Here is an 18338-nt window from a genome sequence, read left to right as displayed (position 1 = left end):
CAACTGTCCCAGTCATCGGTCTGCATTTGTTCCCTGCCCTTCTCACTCTCCCATAAGGAGCTCTCCAATTATGTGTGCAGACTGGGGACTTGTGGAGTGCCCCACTGAAACAGAAAGTGCACTGCTAAACAGGCTTTAGTGGAGACAGATTTCTGATGCTAACAGCAGGATTGGAGACAAAGCTAAAGAATAGGGGTGGGAATTGTGAAGATTTTAAGACAGATTCCATTGATGATTATTTTTCTAGGATAAATTCAATTACTTTTTACATCTTTTTTTTAGAAGCAACAAATTCAATAGGCTTATCTATATATTAAGCAACAACACTAAAATAAAAAGTGGTAACATTTCTTTTATGAATTAATATTTATAAAGTACTACTGAAAAAGTGCATGTGTATCTTTAACAATACATTGTTATGTGCACAATCAGACAGTAAGTACACTGAACAATCAGTTTGTTTGATTCAATAAAAGGAACTCGTAATATTAATGTGTTTAATAATTGGATTACATTATGCTGTATGTTTTTAATTCACTAAAAACAACCGGTTCATAAAAGTCATTTGCTTGGGAATTGGATAGTGGTTTCGCTGTATATTTTGATTCAGTAAAAACAAGTATTTTTCATGCTGTACATTCAGTAGCAGTGTCGTGAAAACAGGGTCTCTAACTTTTATTGATTCCTCAGTCCAGCGCCTGATTACAGTACCTACACAATCACGTTATGATACATGATAGTTTAGGTTATAAAGTACAAATTTGCAATTTCCCTACATGTATTCACAACAATATTTAATGTAATTACATAAGTGATAAATATCTAAATAGTTATTAAAAGAACAATGTAATTTTCAAAATTAATTTATTATTTATTAACATTTTATTAAGTGAAAGAAATTACATTATATCCAATTTGTTTTATTATGCACTATACATTAAGCAATTAAATACATATTTTAAATTAATGTAATTTGTGTGTACTTAGTATTAACTGAAAGTTAATGGAGACTCAATTTCTCAACAGTAATGCTGCGGCACCCCTCAATAGTATTGCTGGAGTCTGCATCAGCCGAAGAATGTACGTGAGAACCTTTAACAAACCATTTGGTTACGGTATTTGGTCACACTTTATATTAGGTGTCTAACTACTATGTAATTACATTTAAAAAATAATGATTGTTTCATTGTTAGATACAATGTACTTATTGTGTTCATGTTGGATTGCAAAAAACTTCCGCTGCTATTGAGGTGGGATATGGCTAAGGTTAGGAACAGTGTTTGGTGGTATGCTAGGTTTATTTGGGTTAAAGTATAAGTTAGTTAACTACATTAGTTAACAAACTAATAATGAACTGCACTTCTACAGCATTTATTAATCTTTGTTAATGTTAATTTCAACATTTACTAATACATTATTAAAATCAAGAGTTGTATTTGTTAACATTTGTTAATACACCGTGAACTAACACGAACAATCTATGAACAGCTGTATTTTTATTAACTAACGTCAACAAAGATTAACAAATACAGTAACAAATGTATTGCTCATGGTAAGTTCATGTTAGTTAAAGCATTAACTAATGTTAACAAATGTATGGAGCCCCTAAAGGGACCTTTGCCAAAATAAAAATATAGACTTTCACGTGCTCACGAGAAATTTTTGCGTGCACACGAGAAAGTTTCTCAATACGTTTCTTATTGTAAAGTGTTACCGCATTTTTTTAATGTGCTTTTTAATGGAACTTGGTGCACATTCTCGAACATGATTTTATTTGTGTCTTCTTGGTTCCCGGCTGTACTTAAGAACATGTCTGAGCTGTCTGTCACATTGATATATTTCATGCTGTGCCTGACTAAGTCATGTTGTACTTCATGACTTAAAGAACCTTGTCTTGGTGTTCACACGTAATGTTTTCTGCAAAAGACATGTAGGCAGCTGAAAGAAATATTTCACTAAATGTCAAAGGACTTTTAATGAGTGTCTGCTAAAGTTTGACCTTACAAAACTGGTTGAAACAGTAATGTGAACAAGAAGCATACACATTTCAAGTAGATCTGTTTCAAATATGTATGGCTCCTAATACAAAAACTTTATAAGAGAACTTAAATGGCCTCTTGTCCCTGGAAAATGCAGTCCATTCCAACCTGCGTCCACTGGCATGCACACAAACACAGGCTCGATTTTCGAAAAATATTTTTTCAACAGTGCAAAAACAAATAAAATATGATATCTAAACCTTCAGCAATAAGGACAAACCTCGGAAAATGTTTATGAAAAATAATCACCAGGACAGCACACGCATGTGGTGTTTACACTGACGCCAGTGTCACAGCTATCCCACATCTCCGACAAACACTGGGGAGGGGGAGGGCGGCAAAACAGGAAATATCTTTTGCATATTATTTTAAGTAACTGTTCAAATTTCATTTCAGAATGGTAATCCACAAAACAAATATGTAGAGGCATATTTTAAAAAGGGAGGCTCTGCTTCAATTTCCTATTGTGGTGCAGAATGTGTGTTTACTCTTTGTGTCTGTTTGAATTGATTTGCACAGCTCGGCAGACAGCGGCTGAATGCTGCGACCAAGAATCCATCATCTCATGTGATCTGATAGTTCTGCAGTATTAGATTGATTTTCCTCTCTCCTCTCATCTTTCCCTGTCTCTCGCTCTCTTTGTCTGCTTTCCTACCATTGGCGACGTTAACAAACATGCCAAGTTACCTGTCTCCCCATCTGCTAAGATAGAAACACAGTCCCTTCTGTCATGAACAACAGATTAAGATGTGAGAATAAAGGCTAAATCGCTCACGTTTGGGGGTTATTCCTTGATGCCAAACTTTACAGAGTGCAGATTTTTTACTCGCAGAACCTAAATGATCATCTTGGATTTATGTATTCATATTCCTGCTGGATTTGGCCTTGAACTGCTGTGAGAATAGGCTTAACTTTACAGAGCCATCTTAAGACTCTCGTCAACTCCTCAGAGCCATCGTGTGATCTCCATCTCTCTTTTTTCGCTCGAGCAAAGTTTAAAAACACCCGTCACAGATTCAAAGCAGGGACTCAGCAGTAGCCGGGCAGGCGATCACCTCTCTGGCATAACTATAGGGAGAGGAAATGGAAAAGAGGAGATTTTTAAAAGCTCAAAGATCCTCTCATCGCTCTTCTTTAACCGTCAGCGAAGGCAGCAGAGACTGTGCGCAGGTATAAGCCCCACTCCCGCGTACCTGAGACTTCTATTTTAAGCCCTCCCTTCCGTACGGCATGTCAGACGAGCCCAAAATCCCTGCTAATACTAGTTACCTCTGAAACATAGATCTTACTGTTTGGCTTTTAGCTTTGACAAGTTATTTCCTACTCCCTTTGAAATAAAAAAGTGGAGTGTTCTGACACCGACTTTACGTTTTTGAGCTCATTAAAGCTGGGATCTGCCTCAATGCTACCTGGATTTTTTTACAGGCGCGATAAGCCAAATTAATATGAACTCGTCAGGGCCACTTAAAATGCTTCTTGTTATCCAAAGCCCTGAGCTCCTGCAACTTATCACACAGCCACTGATATCCTTTAAACTAGCAAGGTGCAGTCCTTTAATTAAAACTAGTAACATTCCCTTGGAAGAGGAGGAAAGGAAATGTAGAGGGGTGGACTCCATAATTTATCACAGGCTGGAGTTAAAAGGAAATGATTTCGCGAACTAAAGCAACGGCTTATACCTCTTAAACTGACACGCGGCGAGCTTCTGCGTTCAAACGGGCCGGCAAAGAAACAAAGTCCCTGAGGATGTACATCATACGCTAAGCTGTGAAATACTACGTGTAGTATGTTCTCCGACGCAACCCTTAAAACTGGCACCAAATGAAAATGGATGTGTGCTCTTCCTTTGTGCTATCGAGCCGAGAGATATATCTTTATAATATCCACCATATTTTACTGATAATAAAAAGCAAAGCGCCACATTGCCACCGGAACACTTAGCTAACGTAGAGGGGAGAGGCGGCCATAGAAAACAATGTAAATCAATCTGAGTAATATTGCTTTAAACTTAATGCAATATACTCACTGCAAGTATAGCCATCCTAATGTGCATTTACATACTGGAGACACAGGCGTATACAGCATATGAGTACATATCCCAAGACATACAGACATCCATAAACACACACAGTTGCAGGGACACACACTCGTACGCACTAGAAGTCTATTGAGTATTTTTTTTCTTCTTTGCCAAGGCGCTCTGAGGATAATACAATTCTTTTTCTCTCTCTCTCTCTCTCGCTCTCTCTACTTTCTTTACAATACATCATTCAGTTCTGCCTTATGCCTGCATGAAATTCATTTTCTAATGGAAATATTTGTTTTGTAAATCAAATATGTATTATGCACAGAATGCAAAGCACAAATTAAATTATGTTAATGAAATGAAAGAGATATGAAATGCATATTTCATGGACAAAACATAACCCCAGCGAACAGCCATTTCTTGATAAAAATCTTTAAACACAATCTCATTCAGAGAAAGACATATTGCTAAGGCAGATAGCACCTCATTAAAATGGTCTCCTTTAATATCAGTGCTTAGTATATATAGGATTGTAAATAACCACTGGGGACGAGGAACCAATAATGAAATACTGTCTTTAATAGCTTGCCATTGATGTCAGCATAAAAAGTGCGTAGAGGAATATTGGAAATTGGGTGCGCACACACATAGAGTCAAAAGCTGTAAATGATTGCATATTTAAATAGAGCTGACTAAGGCAAAGATGATATAGATATAAGTAATAGGCAGAATATTATGCTGACCTCACATAATTTAACTAAAAAAAAAAAACACTGTTTTAAATTTTATATTGGTTACACTTAATGAATAATAGATTCCTCGGGTGTTGTTGTGCACTGCCTGATCTTAATATTAATAATAGTATTAAAAAAATGCCTGAAAGAAAAGAAATGGGCCTGCTCTGCCCAGCTGACTCACAAATGAACTAAACCGGCTTTTCAGCAGAAATAAACACGGCGATACATACCAAAAGTGAGAGCGAGAGAGATGCCCACAGCTTTGATTTGATGGTGGTGAGACTAGAGAGGGTGGGGTGCTTGACCTGGCTTATTCTGCTTGATGCTAAATATCTTAATTGCCCCACAATATGCAATTACCAACTGCTCCAAACAAAGCATGGATTAAAACCTGAATAATACCCAGCTGAGGTCTGCTTTATTTTCTCTCAGCCTCTTGTCACATGATTGACAACACATATGTGAGTGCAATAAATGCATTTGCGTCCAAACTGCAGGTGCACTGGCTCCTGAATTCAGTGTTTATTTCCTTTTAAATTGGAGTATGCTCTTTAAATTCTTTTTTACAGTAAAATCCTACAACTTAAAAAATCGATTGGCACCCCCTTGAGAATATGAATAACAGTGTTGTCCATACTTACCCATGCCCTTGATTCAGTACTAAGTCAGGTTAATAATTAGTTTGTTTGTTTTTTTGTTTTTTTTTCTATGACAATGCAGAGATTATGCCATTGGGATGGACATATCATAATCTTTTCAATTTTTGCTGAAATATGGGCAGATTTTTTCCACCCCTTAAGCTGTCAAAGCCATCCTAAAGGTTTTATCCACAACAAATAATCTGATTAACAGATTTTAATTGTGTTTTCAATAATTGTTATTCTGCATTTATTTAGCTGGGAGCTGAGAGAGATTGAGCACAAGGGGAAACAGATAAATGGTGGGATGGAAAAAAAAACAGAGGTGATGGCGGCTGAAGTCAGGCTGACGAAGGATGGAGACCTGTCGGAGGAGGTCACCACACACAATCTCATCACATCAGCCTCACATTACACACTTAATTTCCACCCTACCAGCTTTGTTCCTCCATCTCTTTGTGCTTCTCCAGCCTTCCACACCTGACTGAAAACAGGCCAGTCACCTGCTTGTAGAAAAACAAGTGTTCATGGTTCATTTTTTTGTTAGCAACGCGTACTAAACTAAACTAAAACTTATTTTTGATGGAAAAAGTAGCCGTTCAAGTATATTTCGTTCAACTATTATATTCATGACAATCTCATACCACCATTCTACAATAGCTAGCAATATAATGCCTGACTGAGAAGGTGAGGAATAAAACATATGTGAAAACCAACCTGCAGTGAAAATGCATTTGTTTTGCTTCTGTTTTCTTGATTTTCACTATAAATCAGTGGTTCTCAAATGGTTTTGCTTCAGGACCCAGACTTTACATTAGACAAGTAATGGCCCAAAACAACAAAAATGTTGTTAAAATCCAACATGAAATGAATTCGTATTGCCATGTACTGCACAGGCTTATAAACAGGCTCAAAAAACATATTTAATTATTCACTATTTTACCAAGCAGAAAGTTTGACTGGAAGTTGATAAACCAATTTAACTATAATAATTATGCATGATTATGTGGTTAATTTCCCAATTCTTACTACCAATTTCAGTACCACAGCAACAACAAATATGTTATGGAACTCACTCCTCCTTTACTTTAAATGTTAAATATTAACATTATTAATTATATCATAATAACGTTAATATTTTAACAAACAAAACATATAATTCGTTTTTAATCAGTATTTTGTTCCATTTTTGTACCAACCGTTACTTTTGACATTGCTAGTTCTTAGAATTTTATGGTTTGCATGAAGCTTTTTTCCCCCTCCAGCCCGTGACTCGATCAAAACAAGCCTAAAGCATTTTTTTTTGCATTACAACCAACCAGTTGGGAACCACTGATGTAGAGTTTTACAGCAGCTGACAGAAAACATCTTTATTCTCTGTAGGCTACAGTATCAGCCACAAGATTAAGCCTGATATTTTCAAATGTATTTAACTGTAATTTTCTAGGATACATATTGCACATAACAATATTTGTAGAAGACATATGTAGCTACCTCACACTACAATTTAAGATATTTAGCACCTAAACTCCCAGTTATTCACAGTTGCACAAAAAGTGTTACAGCCACCTTCACCATTTCCGTACTATTGGAGTTTGCAGACAAGAGCCTTTTTGACCAGAATTGACCATCTTTGAAAATCCATGTGGATTATATTTATGTTTAGGCTTTGCCTAGATACCTCTAAAGAGTTATGTAACATCCTGTGAGAACCATCAAAAATGTGCTGGCAGTTCTGTGCATTAGGAAAGTGTGTGGGCCATATGAAATTATGAGTTAGACACATGCATCCTTGTATCATATGATAAAACCCCATTTTCTCCAAATGACCATATCTCACCCATGTTACATCCTCCCACCATACAAGCCCACCAGCTGCATGCTTCTACAGCTGACAACTTTTACAACAACCATCATGCTCCATATCCCACCCCATTCTCTCTCACACGCTCTCTTTGCATCTTAGGAGTTGCCATAAAAAGCAGCAGATTGTGATGACTGGACACACTGTGTGAGGTACAGGAGCACAGAATAGCACAACATACCAATAATCCTCCTTTATAGTCTAAATATGGCACTTGAAGAGTTAGATGCAAAAGTTGAAATGGGATCACAGAGAGGCAATTAACACCGCTCTTCAAATCTCCTTTAGGCTGTGGAACAGGGGAGAAGAAGAGTATAGGAGAGCAATGCTGAATATGGTGGCAGAAAAAGGTGACCTTGTTAGGTAATTAACATCTCTCTCCAAGTTTAATTAGAAAGGCTACATCAATTCAAAATAAGAATAAAAGGAGTGCAGCAATCAAAAAGGAAGACAGAGAAACACTAGTGTCTGTATATAAAATGCTCATTTGATTGTATAAAAGCATTAAAAATGCACCTGTTCGTGGATAAATTGCTTCACTCACTAGAAATCCTCAGGGGCCGAATGCTTTTCAAAATAGCATCAAGTGTTAAGATGCTATTTACATGCGTTGATACATAGAATGCAAATCCGGGGAAAAAAGAAAAAGACAGCAAATTATTTTTGCATGTCTCAGTCCTCTTGTTAAGATTCAAAACAATGCTTCAAAACTTTCCTGATTTGGGGCTCTGGGTCTCTGTTGGCCCGTTCTTTCCCTGCCAAAGCCTGCCTTAACCCCCTTTAGTGTTTATCTCCTCCCGCTCACAATAACTTTGAAGGAAGATGTTTTTGTTTAAGTCCCAGAGCCGTTATTGGCATCCGGTCCAAAAATAAAGGCGCATTCTCGTCGGAGGCTGACTGACGGGTGGTTGACAGTCCGCGTAGATGAGCCGTATATTCATCAGATGTTTAATTGAGACAGGGTGCGGAGGTCGCCAAGTTAATGTAGCAGGGACGATGCGGGATTTATAATGATGATTGATGGTGTGACGGCACCGGTCTGACTATGAGCGCTCTGCGCTGGTGGGTCCGACATTGTGGATGGACCGGAAAGACGTTTGTAACGAGGGCTGGATCCTATCTACTTCCTCCTGCCAGTCAGCTCAACTTGTCTGACATGACAGGTTTGACATCAGGATCGGCACAGAGTCACACAACCATGCCTGTCGAATCAGACAGTGCACAATACAAACTGTGGAAAGTGGATTTTTGAGGTTTACCCGGGCCTCTGTGCGTATGAGGACATCATCCGGTGAATACAGAACGCTTGCATATATGTTATATGAGCAATATCACACTCGTAGCAGTGCGATATGGCTGTATATCAGCATGGCTGTGATTCGGCCATAGGTAATCACAGCGTGCTGATATACAGCCATATTGCACGGCTACGAGTGTGATATTGCATTTATAAAACAGTATGACGGCACACAAATAAGAAACAACAAAGGAGTGTTGTTGTTACAACCCTCTTTTGTGCAGAACTACTTTCTTCCGCCATGGATTCAAATCTCAAGTTGACAGTTTGACAGTTGAGCCCAAGCCTCTGTTATTCTAAAACGTCACTTTAGAGCTAGTAACAAAGTAACATATCATTGATGCATTGACGTTTCATTGATAACGTAGTCGCTTCATTGATGCTTGTTGTATTATGTAAAGTACAGTATTATGGCATTATGAGAGATATCGACTAAACGAGTGTATTACCTGCATCTGATATAGCATTCATTCTTAGGTCGATGTCCATAATACCAAAAAATCAGTTTGAATGTTCGCTGAGGAAAGCGCTATGTTCGTCTTTGTCCTTCCCATGAGTGCTAAAACAACTAACTTGTTCTGACTCAATCATAAAGACAGTCTTTGCTGCCATCTAATGGCGTAATAATGTAACTTTCACTGAAGTCCATATCACCCTTTCCCAATACCAAATACGGCATGTTATTGATATAGAATAATATTTATTGAATAACAATATTTAAATTAACAACAACAGCCATTATAAAAGACAATAGGACATAAACACAGTTAAAGGTTGTATCAGCGATTTCAGGCCCAAACACAAATTATCACATTCATCTAATCTTTCCTAATGATCCGCTAGCTGCCCGCCCCATAAGCAAGCCGTCAAAAAAACGCGTCTCTCTAGGCAGCCTCTGAGATCACCAACAGGGGCAGGTGTTGTGAGGTTTTGCGCTCGTGCACGGCTGCCTATGACGGCTGCACGCGAAAACCTCACAACACCTGTCCCTGTCGGTGATTGGTTGGAACACTATTTATTTTGGTTTTGAGTGGTGATGAGCGCAGTTGTTTTTGTGTGCAGATCTCAGAGCCTAGGCTGCCTAGAGAGACGATGATTCGACGATGACGAAATCGATTTGCTCTGGAACATGGCCGCGGGAACTAGGGGTGCTGAGGGTGTTGCAGCACCCCCTGACGACAGCTGTTTCACTACATTGGAATTTAAGATGACATGACTTTAAATAACTTTTTGTTTTTCAACCTGTTTTTTAAGAACACCTTCTACCTTTATAAAATTACTCTAAAGATTATTTAGTTTTTATATGTTGTCGAATAGGGTTTTATGACTCTAACAGAGATTAATATATGAATAAGGCAATAAGCCGATCTCGCATGGAGTGAGTGATGTGACAATGGTTGAGGACCAGCATCTCAGAACTGATTTGACACTCATTTAATGCATGTGAAAAAACTAAATATAGATGTATTGATTAAAGCATTCATCGGCATTAGGGGCTGTTCACACAGAACGCGGTTTTCCATTCCACTCTGCTACTTTTACATTGTTTTTCAGTGTGAACGCACTACTGGTGTTTAACTGTTGTGCTCGAGTCTCGCGCATGACACAGCATTCCTAAAATGCAGCACTCAAGTTAAAATAAGTTCAACTAAAACGCACCGCGAGACCTTGCGTTTTTCCCCCTTTCCACTGCCCGTGTTTGGCGTCTTGCGTTTTCGCTTTGAAAGATTATGCTTTCTGTGTGAACCGGCACTCCTGAGTGAGTATCATAAGGTAATATGCAGATTTGTGTGCTGTGCTTTTTAAAATGCATCATGAGTTCTGAGCGTTCTCACATAACTCTGTACTCATTCATTTGTATGTTCATCTTTTTGTTTGGGCAGTTTAATATTAAGATTTTATTTAAAATACTCTACCATAGCACCGCCCCACCCATTAAGCCCCACCCCCAGCACCCCCCGATAAAATATGTTCCCGCGGCTATGGAACACGTAATAGATTAAGACCAAAGATTGGCCGTTTGATATACCCCAAATTAATTGTATCTCATGTTTAACCACTATCTACATAAGAGCCAGCGGCAAATTCCTGAAGGACTGGCCGAGATGACGCTGTTCTCTGCGGGTACATGAGCACTGAACGGCCGGCCTGGAGCTCGCATCTGCGAAAGTGTCTCAACAGATCGTAAAATAGGCACTATGATTATATATTAGTCACATATTTGAGGTCTAAATATGGTGGATTTGCTCGACCGCCATGACAGTTGCTGCAAGCAGAGTGATGCAAACGGTGAAACGGTTAGAGTGCTGTTACTGCGCAAATATTGCACGGCTGGAAAAGGCTCTCATCCAATCAGATTCGAGAACCAGAAAGAACCATTGTATAAACAAATATATACAGTACACGCTTACATTCACTGTATATGTTACACTGGTACATCTATATGAAGTAAATCTTTAGCTAAAACTAAGGGTCCCACTAACCACAGCTTTTTGGAGTTTAGTGAAATTCAGAACTACATACATGAGTTGTGCTGACATTTTTTTTTACAGTATGTTAGACTGGTAGTTCACTTAACCGCTTATTCATCTTTTAACAAACTTGAACCAGTAGTTTTATGGAACTTTCATATATGATCTGGCACAACTTCAACCACTGAAGTTGTATAAACTCAAAAATGCTTTGCAGCCAGTTGCTTTATTTTATTTTAAGTTAACTCAACTTTGAATTTTTTTACAGTTTTGGATGGCAGGCACGCTTCAAATGTTTAGAGAAGTTTTGTTCACGCTGCACATCAACAGAAAACAGCGCAAACTAAATATTTTAGATTTAAGAAACCATATCATTACCGATTAAAATCGACAAAATTACATTTGTCAATCCAGAGCAAGTGTCCGCTTGACATGTTTAACCTGTTGTAGCTTATCCCCGTTGTGCACAAAATAGATGCTGAACACAGTCAAAACGTGAAATCGGAGAAGCACTAATTAAGCGTCTGTTTAGGTAACTGATTTCACCCCTCCAAAACCATTTTAGCCCGAAACCGAAAATAAGTGTTTCTGCCTAAATTTTTGGGTACCCGAAATTTCAGTGCATCTCTACAAAAATATGTTGGGCTTAGGCTCTAAATGGCCACTTCTAACATCCTCCATGGTGGACAAATAACCAGGCAAAAAATCCATGCAGCTTAATGTAGAAGTTTCCCCCGGAGCTGTGGCCAAGCAGTTTGCACACATACCTTCATATTTTGAGCCAAAGTGCACATACAAGCAATGGGATAATTTCATGGTCCCATTCATTCCTCTTCTCCCTGTAACTCTACTTTCTGCCAATTCAAATGACAAAAAATCTAAGAACAAAATAAACAAGGGGTCCCCCTGTCACAGGGGGATGAAGGGTCCTTGCACCATATTCCAATCCATAGCCAGGACAAACTGAACAACTGGGTAAAAGGGGGCTTGGCATCAGTGCTTTTGAGGCACAGCATAGGCACAATTGATGATGGACGCTCAAACATCATCAGTTCTGAGTTTTGGGGTCAGAGTGCATTTATGTCTCAAAATACTGTATATGAAAACAATAACAGCTAAAACAATTACAGTTATGGATTGTATGCCTAAGAGCTGCACGATTCTGGGTAAATTGAGAATCAATTTTTTTTTTTTTTCTTCTGATAAAGATAACAACATGTTTATTTCAGTGATTTACAAAATCTGAACATTAGGCTACTAAACAAAACAAGATAACATTAAATAGAGGTTTTGACAATGTTCTTTGCTTACATTCTAAGTATAAAGTATATGAATCAAAATACGGAAATATGGAAATCAAACATATAAATAAAAAATTTGCATAAAATATTCAGCACCGTATCAAGGTAGTATGCCAGACCTACGTATTGAGAAACAAGTTAAACATTACTGATGTCTCACTAGGGCTGTCACTTTTATCATGTTCGACTTTTGAGACATAAGTGTTCATTGAATCGATTGTAAAATCGATTTTCCATGTCTAAAGACGTTTCAATTTTAAACACCAAATATGGGCAAATCCACGGACAACTAACAGGCATTAGGACGAACGTAAAGGGCGCTTGAGACGCGCACAAGTCAGCAATATTCCTGATGATTTATTGGCGTGAAGTTTAGTGCACAATGACAAACAGGAGTGGACCATTCTCGAAAAACAATAAGCAGAGTGGACTGCCATAACATAAATGAAAAACAGTACTGCAATCTTCAACATGGCTGTGTTTACGATTAGAAATGTCAAACATTTTTTCCTAAAATTTGCTAATCCTACCCTAACCCTCTAGTAAATGCATGAAGTTAATTAATATTACTCAGTACTTAAATGTATAATTACACTGTAAAAGGGACACATTAAAATAACTTGTAACCACCGTTTTTGCTATATGTGTAAATGTAAATGGATTTTTTTCCAAGACTGTTGTAAATGCAACACTTTATGCTTCCAGTTGGTGATGCTACATCCATGACCCACAATAGCAACAATGTGATCAGCCTAAAATTACAAACATTTGCGTCATGTAAATCACAAAATGTATGCAGGAGATATGAGACACTTCCTGTTTAAGTTTTTTTTTTATTTATTTATTTACGTTACTTTATCATATTGCCATGGAACACCATTCAGGATATCAAAAATCATTTTCCAATTTAGTGATTTTACAAAAAAAAAAAAAAAAAAGGCCGACATCCTGTTAGGCGGAGTTAATGTCTGTGGTGTTAAAGTTGCCCGGCTTGATGATATTTATGTAAGCTTGGTGACCGTAGCTGAAAAGAGATGTGCAACTGAGTTCTTGAACATGCCCATTTTCTAGATGGCGCTATAGAGCCCCATCTGCACGTCCATGAATGAACCTTTGCCAAGCCATAAATAGGAGATGACTCTGATGAGTGTGCTAATGATCACAAAAATTACATGACAAGTACCTCAAAAAGACATGACTAAACATAAAAAAGATAATAATGTTTGATGAGTTGCCATAGTAACAGTATTTAAGATATCTAAAATCCCTTAATAATTTGAAATCAGCACTTTGTTGACATTATTATAGAAACATATGAAGCAATTTAGTGAAAGAGTACAAAGGGATATTTCAAAATTTGTTAAAAATACCCTACTTCCTTATGCCAGTTGGTGGCACTACAACCATGACCCACACTAGCCACATCAATGTGATCAGCCCACAGAGCCAAATATATGTGTCCAATCTGAAGTAAATCACATGAAGCACGCAGATGACGTGAGACACTCCGTATTTCCCATTTTTTATATTTCTTTATAGCGTCGCCTAGGCAACACTGTTCGAGATATCAAAAATATCTTCGCAATTCAGCATCTTCAGTGTCTTGGCATGATTGTATTGAAGTTTGGTGCCACTTACATAAATCCCCTAAGAAGAGTCTTTCATGCCATTTTCAAACAATCCAAAATGGCTGACTTCCTGTTGGGAAGAGCTAATGAAAGTTATTAGGAAGTTTCTTTGGCATGTTGTCCCTACTAAATTTTGTGAATATCAGACAAAATCTGTGGCAACCAAAGCGATAAATAAATTTGAAAATGTTAGGGGGCACTATGGAATCCACTGGCCACACCCAAAACTAATGACCAAAGAATTGCTAAACGTTGCTAAGCTTCTATGAGTTTTCATGCATTCCAAAGGGACCAAATATGCATTTTCGAACTAGGTGGCGCTGTGGAGCCGATGAGGCATGTCTCTCGAGAATTACAGTATCAAACCAAAATATGTCCTAAGATAAATGTATCTGTTAACTTTCATGAGTTTTTTAGCCATGGAAAGGCCATCAAGTGCTTACAATGTAAAAATCACACATCCCAGATGGCTGACTTTCTGTTGGGTGGAGTCAGATAAAACCAAGTGAAATTTGTCCTGTATGATGTCATCAATGACCATACCAAATTTCGTGCACATCGGTCAACTTTATCCTGACCACAGCCTGCATTTGGGGGCACTATAGAGCCCCTCGACCAAGCCAAAGCACTGCATAACTTTTACATTTTTCGCAGGTCTGATGTGTCTGCAAAGTTTCATGAAAAGTTTTAAAAACAGGTGAGTTCTCTAAAAGAGAAAATTAAAAAATAACAATGAAAAAAACATGGCAAAAACAATAAAATGCAAGGGCCTCAAAAATGCAAACTTTCATGATCACAAGTTTTTTTTTGTTTTTTTTTTTAAATAGAGACAGAAATATACAAATCTAAAATGATAAGACTGTGAACAGCACAATCATGGTGAAAAACAGATCAGTCGTGTTGGCACTTGTCCCTCATAAAGTAAGCCGTGCAGCAGGTACATTGATGTGGAGGGGCTTGTAATTGCCTACAAGTGATGCACTAATAACGTGACAGTAACCTCAGGACCTCTCAAGAGGGCTTTTTTCAAAAAAAGGAGGGAAAAAATAACACAAAAAGAAGGGAAAAATGAGAGAGGATAGGGGGAAAAACAGACAGTCATTGAAAAGACGAGAGAAGAACAAAACCACTCCACCTTGCAGGAGTTTGGGGTCCGATTGGCGGCGCTTCATCCAGCAGCAATTATATCGACTAATTAGAATTGGACCATTTCTTGTTTGAAGTATAAAGAAATGACAAAGGAGGGCATGTGAAAAGCTATAATTCAGAACGAAACAGCATTAAAAATCCAGCCTAATCCCGCGCTAGCATGTGCCTCTACGATAACATAGAGTGCAGACTATGTCCTCGATTCTTTCTCTTTCTCATTCCCCACTTTTTTTTCCTTTTTCGCCTTTTTTATTTTATACCATCTGGCCCTCTCATCTCTGACATAAAAAAAGAAAACTAATTCATGTTCGGAGTCATCCACATGATGAATAGTGTAGGTCCAGGTGCTATGAGTGTAAAAAAGGAAAGTGGAGAGAAAGAGAGGGAGGGTAGAGGAGGAGAGAGAATTATATATGTATATCATCTACCACTGTACACAAGGGTGATTTTAAACTGCGTTCATGATTAAAGCGAGGGCTTACGCTACAGTATATTCCTCACCGCAAAGTGATCGTAATTAGATATTTAATCTGTAATCCAAAATAGCCCGTGATGCCAAAGACAAAAAAACGGTGGAAGATGAAGGGATGGGTGAGAGATGATAGAGGGAGGCAGAAAAAAAGTGCCCTTTTTTTCTATCATATGAAGGTCACAATACGATGTGATTGTTTGCCTCAGTGGAGGTGAATTATGTCACCCAGACAAGCTTTTAACCCATGTTACCTTCATTCTCTCTCTCTCTCTCGCTCTCTCCCACTCTCTTCTTTAAACAGTTTTCTATTGAAGAGGATTCAATCACCATAATGAATCTGAGGCCAGGCAGCAATCTTCTCCACAGAAAGAAATTCTAAAAGGTTATAGAATTTGTAAAATGAACAGCGCGGAAGAAGTAAATGGCAGTGTGCGCACGTGTGTGTGTATGTATGTGTATGTGTGTGTGTGTATATATATATATATATATATATATATATATATATATATGCATGTGCAGGGTGAGGGAATCAATTATTGCAGGACAAAAGGCAGTCATAATATTTAGCGGCCCTCATTCACTCTGCTCAGGTAGGCTCAAATACTGCCGCTTATACAGGAGGTGAGGTTTATTTTTAGGAAGAGAGAGAGTGAGTGAGTGAGTGAGTGTGTGTGTGTGTGTGTGTGTGTGTGTGTGTGTGTGTGTGTGTGTGTGTGTGTGTGTGTGTGTGTGTGTGTGTGTGTGTGTGTGTATGCCACACCCGGCAGGCAGAAGGAGGCTGGCACTGAAGCGTATGAGGGAGGCGCCCCTGACTGAGTCTCATAATCATATGCTAGATTAGGTTAAGTGGTGCACAAACCCGTCAGTAATTCAGCCCACTGTCTCCCAGGGAAACTGATTCACTCCTCCCCCTCCTCCATCATCCGAACACCACGAGACACACACACACATGGTAAACGCTTAGCCGGAACGGGTATGTATAGGGCATGAACGATCCCCCATATGTAATCAATGCGCCCGTCGGTCTTCCGTCTGAGTTCTGTCATGTATGAAATGACTCCATCTTGGAATATTTCGAAGGCCGGGTTGGATTGATTGATTCGTGTTATTCTGAGTGGAGTGTTCGCTTACTCCATCTTCACCCAAAAGCCTGTGGCACCTAATGTTCCGTCACCGCCGACGATCCACCGATGGGCCCGTCGTTAACGTCCACGACGAATGACGAGGGAATGGCACGGCATCAGATAGTAGCCCGGCGAAAGGAGGGGTCGAGGAGGAAGACACCTATCCTCCATGTTCCTACATAATGAACTCTTAAAGAAGGTTGCCGGCTGTGCGGAGAGCCGCAGGAGCCTGGAGCTCATCAGTGTCAGTCCTGAAAAGGTTCCAGAATGAATGAGTGCAAGGAATCAAAGGGAGATTACACGTCTGACCATGTATCATCCTCGATATATTGAACGGCGCCATTGTGTAGATAGAGCGCTTATAAAAAGTGGTATTGTGCCGGCCTGAAAGACTGTGTGGGCTCTCTGCATGACTAATCTGTCTCCTCCCATTATTTTATTCAATCTTCGCTGACTTTATGCCTTTGACATTTTTGCTACACTCAGTAAGTTTGAGTTGAATGGACAATTTTAAAGATTTTTTTAAAGGCATTTGCCAAGGCGGCCCGTGCGCACAGGGAACAAAAAAAGAGGCTATCTCTTTGTTTCAATGCATAATTTATTACTAAAAATGGTCTTTTGACTAATTCCAGCGGGCAGGGTGAGAGTCAGAACATGTTCTTTTCCACTCAAAGCTGAAAGGCGCACTGGATTTTTCAAGTGAAAACATTTGATAATGCCTCGCTAAGAGATGTCTCTCTCTCTTAGCTCCTCCGTTTAACTCTTTCACATACGTGCAAACAAAAACACACAAGTCTGAATGAATAGCGGTTCGGGGTCTGCTATAGATGCAATGCTATTTATATTCCTAACCAAACTGCTAAGAAAACAATTCAGAGTCAATGAGCTGTTTTTGCATTCATAAGCATAACTGATGTGCTCTGAGAGATTTATACAAAATCGCACAAAACACGCACGCACCTAAGGGCTGTGAAAAAGAAAAAGGAAAGCAATTCGACTTGTGGTATACTGCCAAAAAAATACAGACACACAAGCACATACGATGCAAAGACTACCTCAAAAGCGTTTTCTACGTACACACGTGTGCGACAGCCACAGCAACAGGCTGATAAAACAGAATAGGACGGTCACTGGCATTAAGAGATTAGCTTAAGTCCAAAAGCAATCATCATCTGAATATTTGATTATTAATCTGTCCTGTTAAATTGATTATGGTAATGCTGAGGACAGGTGGGATCGGGAACAGCACCTGGCCACATATGGTGGCCGCACACAAACACACACACACACTCACACTCTCCTGCTACAGTACATTCTGCCACAGCCGTCATTACATCACATCAAATGTGTGGACTCATCTCTCTCTCACACACACAGGTGAGAGCTCCCTTCAGGCCGCAGGGCATGGTGTACTTGCAGCCGTGAAATCAGGTTACAGAGAGTGAATGAGCTGAGTGTGGCTGTCAAACACAGCAAAACACACCGAGAGACAAGTGTGCTTCCCTCTGACTTACTGAGGAAACATTTATGAATGGGACGGTAATAATGTGGAGGAAGTAATAATATAACACAAATGGTGTCCTAAAGAAACA

General features: G+C 38.9%; 1 protein-coding gene across 1 annotated transcript in view; it reads right to left on the bottom strand.

Moving 5' to 3' along the window:
• Nucleotides 1-18338, bottom strand: part of znf536 (zinc finger protein 536) — a 319313-nt gene that overhangs the window by 239951 nt on the left and 61024 nt on the right. The window lies entirely within an intron of this gene.

Source organism: Squalius cephalus, assembly GCF_949319135.1.
Source record: "Squalius cephalus genome assembly, chromosome: 3".
In the NCBI taxonomy this organism is placed as follows: Eukaryota; Metazoa; Chordata; class Actinopteri; order Cypriniformes; family Leuciscidae; genus Squalius; species Squalius cephalus.
This window is presented reverse-complemented; position numbering and strand designations above follow the sequence as displayed.